This window comes from Triticum aestivum, unplaced genomic scaffold, assembly GCF_018294505.1.
Source record: "Triticum aestivum cultivar Chinese Spring unplaced genomic scaffold, IWGSC CS RefSeq v2.1 scaffold244283, whole genome shotgun sequence".
NCBI classification, from domain to species: Eukaryota; Viridiplantae; Streptophyta; class Magnoliopsida; order Poales; family Poaceae; genus Triticum; species Triticum aestivum.
The window spans coordinates 1-9,039 of NW_025232798.1; the positions used below are offsets into that span (position 1 = coordinate 1).

The 9,039-nt window shown below is 43.1% G+C and overlaps 2 pseudogenes; one reads left to right on the forward strand and one right to left on the reverse strand.

Moving 5' to 3' along the window:
• Nucleotides 1–2,161: 2,161 nt before the first annotated feature.
• On the forward strand, nt 2,162–4,096 carry LOC123175971 (putative disease resistance protein RGA3; annotated as a pseudogene).
• A 667-nt stretch (nt 4,097–4,763) lies between these two features.
• LOC123175972 (cytosolic sulfotransferase 8-like) lies at nt 4,764–6,243 on the reverse strand (annotated as a pseudogene).
• Between the last annotated feature and the right edge of the window lie 2,796 nt (nt 6,244–9,039).

Sequence of the window (9,039 nt, forward strand, 5' to 3'; positions counted from 1 at the left end):
GTACCACTGATTCTTCTCGTTTTGTTTTGTATCCTTCTATATTAAGAACTTTAATTTATTAACAAAATTACTGCAGGAAACTCTCCTAATGTTTATTTAAAAAAACACTACCAGTAGAAGCAGAACTTGGCCACTCTGTTTTGTTATTGTAGGGCTGAGCATCATTTAAATGCTGACCAACAGGGTATACTACGAAACGGGGTTATTGTTGTTGTGAAGAGGATGTATGTGAACCAACACACAGTTGATGACAAGGCATTTCGCCGTGAATTTAGTAGCCTCACAAACACTAATCATCAAAATGTTGTCCGGTTTCTTGGCTTCTGTTTCTTAGTTCAACAGAAAATAAATGGGTCAATGTAAATGATAGATTGCTCTGTTTGGAGTACATCAGCAATGGAAGTCTTGATAGCCATATTACTGGTATGATCCTTATTTCTTTAACTTACTGCCTTGAATAGTAATCAGTTTTCAAGTCATGCTTCATCACTGAAAATGTTCCATCATTGCTCAGTATGTAGTTTAACATAACTCCTCACTTTTTTTATGTATTCATTCTTCTGCAGATGAATTAAGGGGACTTGAATGTGAAACACGTTATGACATAATCATCGGAATTTGCAAGGGTCTGCGCTATCTTCATGAGGAAAAAAGAATTGTTCATATGGACCTTAAACCGGCAAATGTACTACTGGATGATCATATGATCCCCAAAATTGCCGATTTTGGTTTGTCAAGACCAAATGAAAACTCTATCATACGCTAGTACATCGGACCGGAAGTCGGGTTTAATTCCAACATTCTATACACTAGTACATCAGTAGTGGATTTTATATCATAGTGTACGGACTTTGGAGAGAAGAAGTTTAGGAATTACTGTGTGATGAAGCTGTGGTATAAAATACTCTGAAAAAGACAATGTATACAGTAAAGTATGTGCCCTTTTTGATTCATTCCAATAATATCCATCTGTGACAGCAACACGAGTCGTGACGAAGCACTCACCGGGGTCTTGTTGCCATGTTTTCCCTCTCTTCTTGTTGCCCTGTGTGTCCATTCAGTCAAACACATATTGAATCCATCAAAAACCCAGTGACGTGGCCAACAGAAACAAACTCTTCTACTAAGTCCGACCATAAAAGTGGAAGCATGGCAGTGCTAATACTAGTTGACCTAGGGAAATCAGTTTCACCGAGATCGTTTTCCTTGTCAAATTCCTATTTATATTTGCTCTGAATCTATTCACATGCGGACTACTTGGTCGAAATTATGTCATAAACTATCAAATACTTTACCCATACATTCTTTTCAACTATTTGAAAAGACCACAAATATATTGCCCACACACTTTGTGCAGGCCAAACATACTGGTTGTTGGCTAAGCGTTGAAGAAGAAAATCGCTTATGAGAAAGAAAGGTGATTATACTATACATAAAATCCCCACTCACAAAAGAGAACCATCTTTTTATATATTCTCCGTAAATAATCACTGCTGCAACTCCGCAAATAAACTAATTAAACCATCAAACTTGTATTCTCAGGGTCTGGATGAATCTCTTCCCTTGATGGAAATGTTCAGTCGAAAGCAAGAATGAGTTGCTCCTTGTAAACATGTTTTTCTCTTCTTTGTCTAAATGAAACGGCCAGATCCCACCGTGCCTCCGCCTCCGTGCCTCCGCCCAGATCCACGGGAGCTCCACCGTACACAAGGTTGGTCGTCTCTAACCACTCCGGTTGACTCTCTTTCAGTTTAGTCAGAGCTCTGTTATCTGTAAATACTCCCACCGTAAAGAAATATAAGAGCATTTAGATCACAAAGTTCATTTTATAGAAGTGATTCAAGTGAATACATTACCTCTTGTAAACTTACTGAGCTATGGGACCTCATTGCAGGAAGCAAAACAAATTTACATATATAAGAACACAAGCGCAGAATTAGATCTGAGTGTGAAGAAACACTTGAATATTCATTGCACACGTTCTTGTGTAAATTCACAAAAAAGTGGTAAACTGCAAAGACAATTTCTCACTCTGGCTAGCTCTGTTTTCTCTTTTCGGTTCTAATTTGGGAAGGGGAGTTTTTAAGTTTCAATTTAAGGATTTCATTTGGAAATAGAAGCACTTTAATGTATATTTTATTTGTTTTCATTCCAGGTGCTGAGCTACTTCACCGTCAAGAGCACCATTCTCTTCCGTCTCTCCATGAGCAGGAAGATGAAGGATGCCCTTGAAATGATCGATGAACTGGTTGTGGAGATGAACAGTTTCCACTTCCTGCAACACGTCGAGGCACCGAATGTTGATCATCCACAAACACACTCTCATGTTGATGAAAGAGAGATTGTCGGCAGACAAGATGAGAAGGAACAAGTGGTGAAGATATTGCTCGACCGCTCCCACAAGAATAGTAACAATAACAATGTGATGGTGCTCCCCATAGTCGGTATGGGGGGAGTTGGTAAGACCACCATTGCTCAACTTGTGCACAACGATCAAAGGGTAAAGCATCATTTTGAGTTGGTCTTATGGGTACGCGTCTCCGACAAGTTCGTTATTGAAGAAATAACCCGATGTATGATACAAGTGGCCACAATGAACAAGTGTAATTTGAGTGAGATGGAGGCACTGCATAAGAAACTTAGTGAAGTGTTGGGAAACAAAAGATACTTCCTAGTGTTGGATGATGTTTGGAACGAAGATAGACAGAAGTGGGATGCTATGAAATCATTGTTATGCTCACATGCTGGCTCGGGTAGTGCTATATTAGTAACAAGCCGCAGCAATCAAGTTGCTTCTATCATGGGCACACTTCCTCCACATCACATATCTCTTCTAAATGAGGATCAATGATGGGAGCTTTTTCACATAAACACATTTGGAAGGGGAGTGAAAAAACGAGAGGAATTCATTTCAATGGCTAAGAGTATTGTCCACAAGTGTAAAGGGTTGCCTCTTGCAATCAAGACCATAGCAGCCTTACTTAGTTCAAAGCAACAAAGTGACTGGTTTTCTGTTCTGGATAGTGATGTTTGGAAGCATGATGTCCTCGCAACTAAGATTGTACCTGCACTACAGCTAAGCTATGATCACTTGCCATCAGACGCAAAAATATGCTTTTCCTTCTGTGCTATTGTCCCGAAGGATAGCCTAATTGACAAAGACATGTTAATCCAACTATGGATGGAAAATGACTTTATTCCTTCAGAAGCTAGAGGCCAACAAATTTTTGATGTGCTAATTTTGAGATGTTTCCTCCAAGATATGGAGATTCAAAAGAATGACTTCATCCACCGACCAACTACTTGCAAGATGCATGATCTCATGCATGACCTTGTTGGCTCCGTAAGCGGAAATGATTGCTCCATTTTGCAAGAGTCTTCATCAAATCAAGAAAGTCTGCAATGATCCACGGTTTCTAGTTCATTACACCATGAGGCTCGACATTTGTCGATCGATTATGTGAGTAATAATACTATTGCAGCCATGAAGGAAATTCTAGCTCCCCAACCTCGCACGTACTAGTGTTCCAAAGGAAATTCAGGACCGAGGTTCCTCTAAGTATGGCCAAGTCGAAATTGATGTCCTTGAGAGCATTGAAGACATTCTCAATTGAGACAACAAGCCTGAAGCATGTTCGCTATCTGGATTGTTCTTATTCTGATATATTTGCACTGCCTGAAGCCACTACCATGTTGTATAGTTTGCAAACATTGAAGCTCATTGGTTGTGTACACCTCACGAAATTGCCAGAAGGCATGAGATATGAGCAGTCTTCTACACATCTTCCTCGTTGGGTGTCATAGTTTGGAGCGTATGCCTCAAGGTGTTGGTCAGATGAATTCTTTGCAGACATTGACGAGTTTTGTCATTTCTTGTGAAAATAGTAAGCTGTGCGATTTCTTGAATATTGATAATAATGATTTTATTAGTACACCAATTGCTCCTCTCCTCAGAAGTGCGGAGTCGTATAATATAAAATGTGCATTGTTAATCCTTGTTATTGAAGAAAAATTTCCTAGAAATCCTAATGAAAAAGCTATATCTCATCTTAATACTTTTGTTGAATTATGTGATACGCAAAATGTAAAGTACTAGCCCGAATGGGATAAGGAAAAATTAAAATGGCCGGAGTAGAAATATATAATGTGAATCAATCGTCATCCGCGTCTTGTGGTCAATGCATGAAGATAAGGTGAATTATTTAATGGCTCAGATCTAGCCCGGTGGTCCGTGTGGCTTCTTTGATTGATTGTGCAACCTGGGAGCCTTGGAATTGGTTGATTGCTTTTGTTTGGATTCTACTAATTGGATTTACTGGGATCTCTCCAAAACTGTACACCGCACTGCCGTTGCCAGATAAAGGCGACTCGACAAACAAAATAAACCCGGATACCGACAGGGGTGCAACCAAACAAGCCCGATGGTGGACGTACATGCCCGACAGTCGGGCTGGGCCTTTCCTTCCTGCGCGGACCAACACGCAAAAGGGCGCTCACGGGGTGAATCAAGCTGCCGCAACTCCTTTTTAAATCATGGCTCAACGAAATAATTCTTAATGACAATTTTTAATTATTGTAAAGATCTTATATAGTCACTTCAGCGTGGTACTGTACTATTCCTTCCCTCCGTTCCTAAATATCTGTCTTTCTAGAGATTTCAACAAGTGACTACATACGAAACAAAATGAGTGAAACCATACTCTAAAATATGTCTATATACATCCATATGTGGTTGTTCATTTGAAATCTTTAAAAAAGCAAATATTTAGAAATGAAGGAAGTAGTATTTAGATAAACAGGACGTGCCCCAGTTTTATTAATCGGTGAAACCAAACACAAGGTTCAAGTAACAGTAGGATTTAGTAGGTCGCGCGTAGGCGGAAGGTAAATGATAGCAGGTTACTGAAATGAGGAAGGATAACTAAAGAGTCCATGAATTGGAGTAGAAATAGGATGGGATAAGCGATAATTAAAGTGGCTGGAGTAGAAACAGATACTAGCTAGCTAGAGGCAGGCGTGCATATCCATATCGTCCACATCTTGTGGTCAGCGCGTGAAGCCGAGTCCTGATCCTCGAAGCTTGTCCTCAACAATGGCATCGATGTGGCGGGCCATCTCCGGCGTCATATGGTTGGCCCAGTCCCCTACGACCCCTTTCCTGAAGAAGGATTTATGCGGGACCTCCACGAACTGCCCAGCCACTCCGGTGTTGTTCACCTCCAGATCTTTCATCGTGTCTATGCTGCACAGCTTGCAGATATCCATGGGTAAACCCGCTGCCTCCTCCGCCGCCGTGAAGGGCACACCAAGGAACAAGGCGAGCTCTCGGACACTGCTGACCGGGTCGAGCAGCATCTCCTCATACCTTAGGAAGAGGACCCTGTCCGGACTTGCTTTGCTGGAGCGCGAGTAGCCGAGAATGTGGTCCCAAATGGGGCCGTGGGGGTTTTTACCCTCGCATGCAAACTCGAAGAGGTCGGAGAAGGGGAAGGCGTCGCCTCCTGCGGCCATGATGAAGTGCCACATGGAAACCAGCATATCCTTGGGCTCTCTGCATCCATCAGGCCGCAAAATTCACTACTCCCTCCGCCTGAAAATACTTGTCGGAGGAATGGATGTATCTAGATGTATTTTAGTTCTAGATACATCTATTTTTACGCATTTCTTCAACAAGTATTTCTGGACGGAGGGAGTACTATTTTACAAGCAAAAGTTGTACGTGCTAGCTACCTGCATATGTAGACGATTTTGCAGTCGGCAAGGAGGGTGGCAGCAGGGAGTGGTGCATGTGCGTGTGCATCAGCCTACGGGACGGCAGCGCCTCCAGCTTGGCTTCCTGGACGGCACCGAAGAGGGCCTCAAGGTGGGGGACGCAGTCGTGCGGGTTGAGGCGGAAGAGTGGGTGATCGGCGCTGGTCGGCGCGTAGGTGGCCCGTGCCATGGTGGCCAAGGACAGAGCCTTGAGCCAGGTGGTGCCGCACTTGGGCGGGCTCGCTAGGAGCACGTCGTCGGGGCGCGGCACGAGACGCTGCTGGACAGAGATCACCCCAGGGACCATCCACGGGCGCAGCCAGACACCCTGGTAGCACAGCAACTGCCCAAAGCCGGTGGTGATGCCCGGCAAGGTGGAGATGATGTCCGCGTACTCTTCCGGCGGGTGTTCATCCTCCTCTTTCTGGACGACGTCCTTGAACGGCACGGGGCCGGCGATCCTTCCTAGAGCAGCCATTGGTGCTGGTGCTGGTGGTGCTCATGTTTCCCATTTCAAACCTCTCTCCGGTGGTGAATTATTTAAGAGCTCAGCCAGCCCGGTGGTCCGTAAGAGGCCTCGAATTGGTTGCATGCTTGCTTGAATGGTAAGTAAAGACTTGTTTGGATTCTGTACTAATTGGACTTGGGATCTCTCTAGTGCGTGTCCCTTTCTCTTTGATTTTGGGTCTTTCGTGATAAAGGACAATTCAAAAATTCATTTCTGGGAAGACATATGGCTAGGCAATGCCAGTCTCCGAGAACAATAGCTAGCCTTATACACTATTCTTCGCGATAAAAATAATACTATTACGCATGAGCTCAGTTCGTCTCCGCCGAATATTTTGTTCAGGCGGGACTTGATTGGCCCCTGACTTATGTCATGCATAATCTTTTATCCCGACTCGATTAACCTGACACAAGGCCGGGATGTTTTTTACTGGAACCTTACTACATCGGGGTCTTTCACATTAAACTCTATGTATCATGCGCTAATGCATTCTGAGGTACGAGTAAGTAATAACAAGAAAATTTGGAAGTCAAAGATTCCACTAAAAGTTAAAATCTTCATGTGGTATCTTCGTAGGAGAGTTGTGCTAACCAAAGACAACCTTGCACGACGCAACTGGCTAGGAAGTAAGCAGTGTTGCTTTTGCGCTCATGATGAGACAATCAAACACCCCATTTTCCAATGCAAGTTTGCATGTTCTACATGGTTAGTCATCCAAATAGCATAAAATTTGTATCGGCCCACAAGTGTTGCCAATATATTTTGTCATTGGTTGGACGGTATTTCAAATGAGTTCAAAACGCTAATAAGCGTGGGAGCGTATGCCTTACTTTGGTCGCTTTGGCTATGTAGAAATAATTTAATTTTTAATGTTCCTTCTCCTCTACAGATTATTTTTTGTTGTACCTACTTGCTTCGTATGTGGTCTACGCTACAAAGACTGGAGCACCAACCATTGTTCAAGATGGTGTGTACGCGGTTGGAGCCTGCGGCTATGGAGGTTTTTTCACAGCATGGGTGGCATCATAACCTCCGAATCGATCTACCTCCATTTTTGACATAACCTCCGAATTGATGCTGCATTTCGAGATAATAGAAGTGCCCTTTATAAAAAAAAGTACGCGTCCCTCTCCAAAACCCCACCGCAGTCGGCTCACTAGGAGATAAGAAGCTACTGAGGAGGCCCTGAGCGGAGATTGAAAATCAGAGAAATAAAAATCATGTACGTGATGTAAACTTTATGCATATAAAATTCTGCTTAAGAATATGGTGATTTATGAAGTTTTCAGAAGAAAACATATTTACTTTTTTACAACTTACATGTACGATTTTTAGAAGAGTAATAAATTGCACTAAAAGTTACGTATTTCATTACATAGGGATGAACAATGACGGGCCACCAGCTCTCATGTGTGGAACATGTTTCATCATCGGGTGGGCTGTGGCTTTGCTCCGAGTCTTGTCTCTATCATCAAAAGCCAGGTATGCTTGCCGAGTTGCATCTATCGACTCATTTTCCATGTGAGTGCGTGCATGTGTATGTGTGTGTGTGTCAGCCATGATGTGGCCGTATCTGTGACACATGACCTAAAAAAAATCTACTCTCCACACACCCAATAGATGAATCTAAACGGCAAATTTCAAAAGAAGTCAATAAATGTGTAGCTATCGCCATAGGGTCAGGGGTGGCGACGCACGATGGAAACTAGTGATTGGGGCGCCATCCTATGACGCTGCTTGAGAAGAAATTGTGCGCATGTTTTTATTTAAAAAATACATAGAGTCCTTGAGTCCTTGCCTCCGTCTAAAAAACATCTAAAAAAATCCTCACCTTCATCTAAAAATAAGTAAAAAAGAAGAAAAAAAATACCACAACAGCCTACCAGCGAGTGCCACTTTGCATAGCCCTCCGTTTAAAAAATACAAGAGGCCCTCATCTCCATCTAAAAAAATACATTAAAAAAATATCCATACCTTCAACGAAAAAAATTGCAAAAGATTTTTCAACGCGGCCAACCAGCTTGCACCACGTGGCATAGCTGCCCTTTACGCGTAGCTTAATGGTTTTAATATAATTGGGAGACAAAACAACATGGGGCTATAGGCCCTGAAAACGACCGAAACAAGCGACGTGTTAACTACTAATCTATTTATGAGAGCCGGATCATCAATACATGTAACTACTACTCCTACGTTATAATGAAATGGGACACGGGCACGTGCAAAAGTCCAATAAGATAATGCACCCACAGAGGAAGCAGAGCAAAAACAGAGGAGAGGAGCACTGTGGACCACGTACTCACCAACCCGAGTGTGCTCAGGTTGTGTTGACATGATAATATCACACTGAAGATCTTTTCAGATGAACTCCCGGAATTTTGTCTTTTTTCAAGCACATCGATTATTCAGCATGGTTGGTGAGCTAGACCAACTCTAGCAGATCCGCTCTGTCCCACGTCCTAGAAAATAACATCCGATTTATGGAACAGGGACGAAAATTATCCAGACCAAGTCCCGCAAAATGTTATGCAGGGAGCTGTAAAAATCGAGCCGCTCCTCCAAATGTCCAGTTTCGCCCCCTCTTTTGCGTTTCCCTCTATCCCTCGCGAGACTTGGCGGTAGAGAACTTTCCACTCGTGCCCACCGTTCTGTCGCCGCCGTCACCACAAATCTCCGGTGATGTTTGCCCCCCTCGGCCACCCCGCGCAGTGGACAGCTTCCACGGTCATTGTTCGCGCCTTCTCGACCAAGTTTGGAGCTCGGGGTGTCTATTTTTTTTT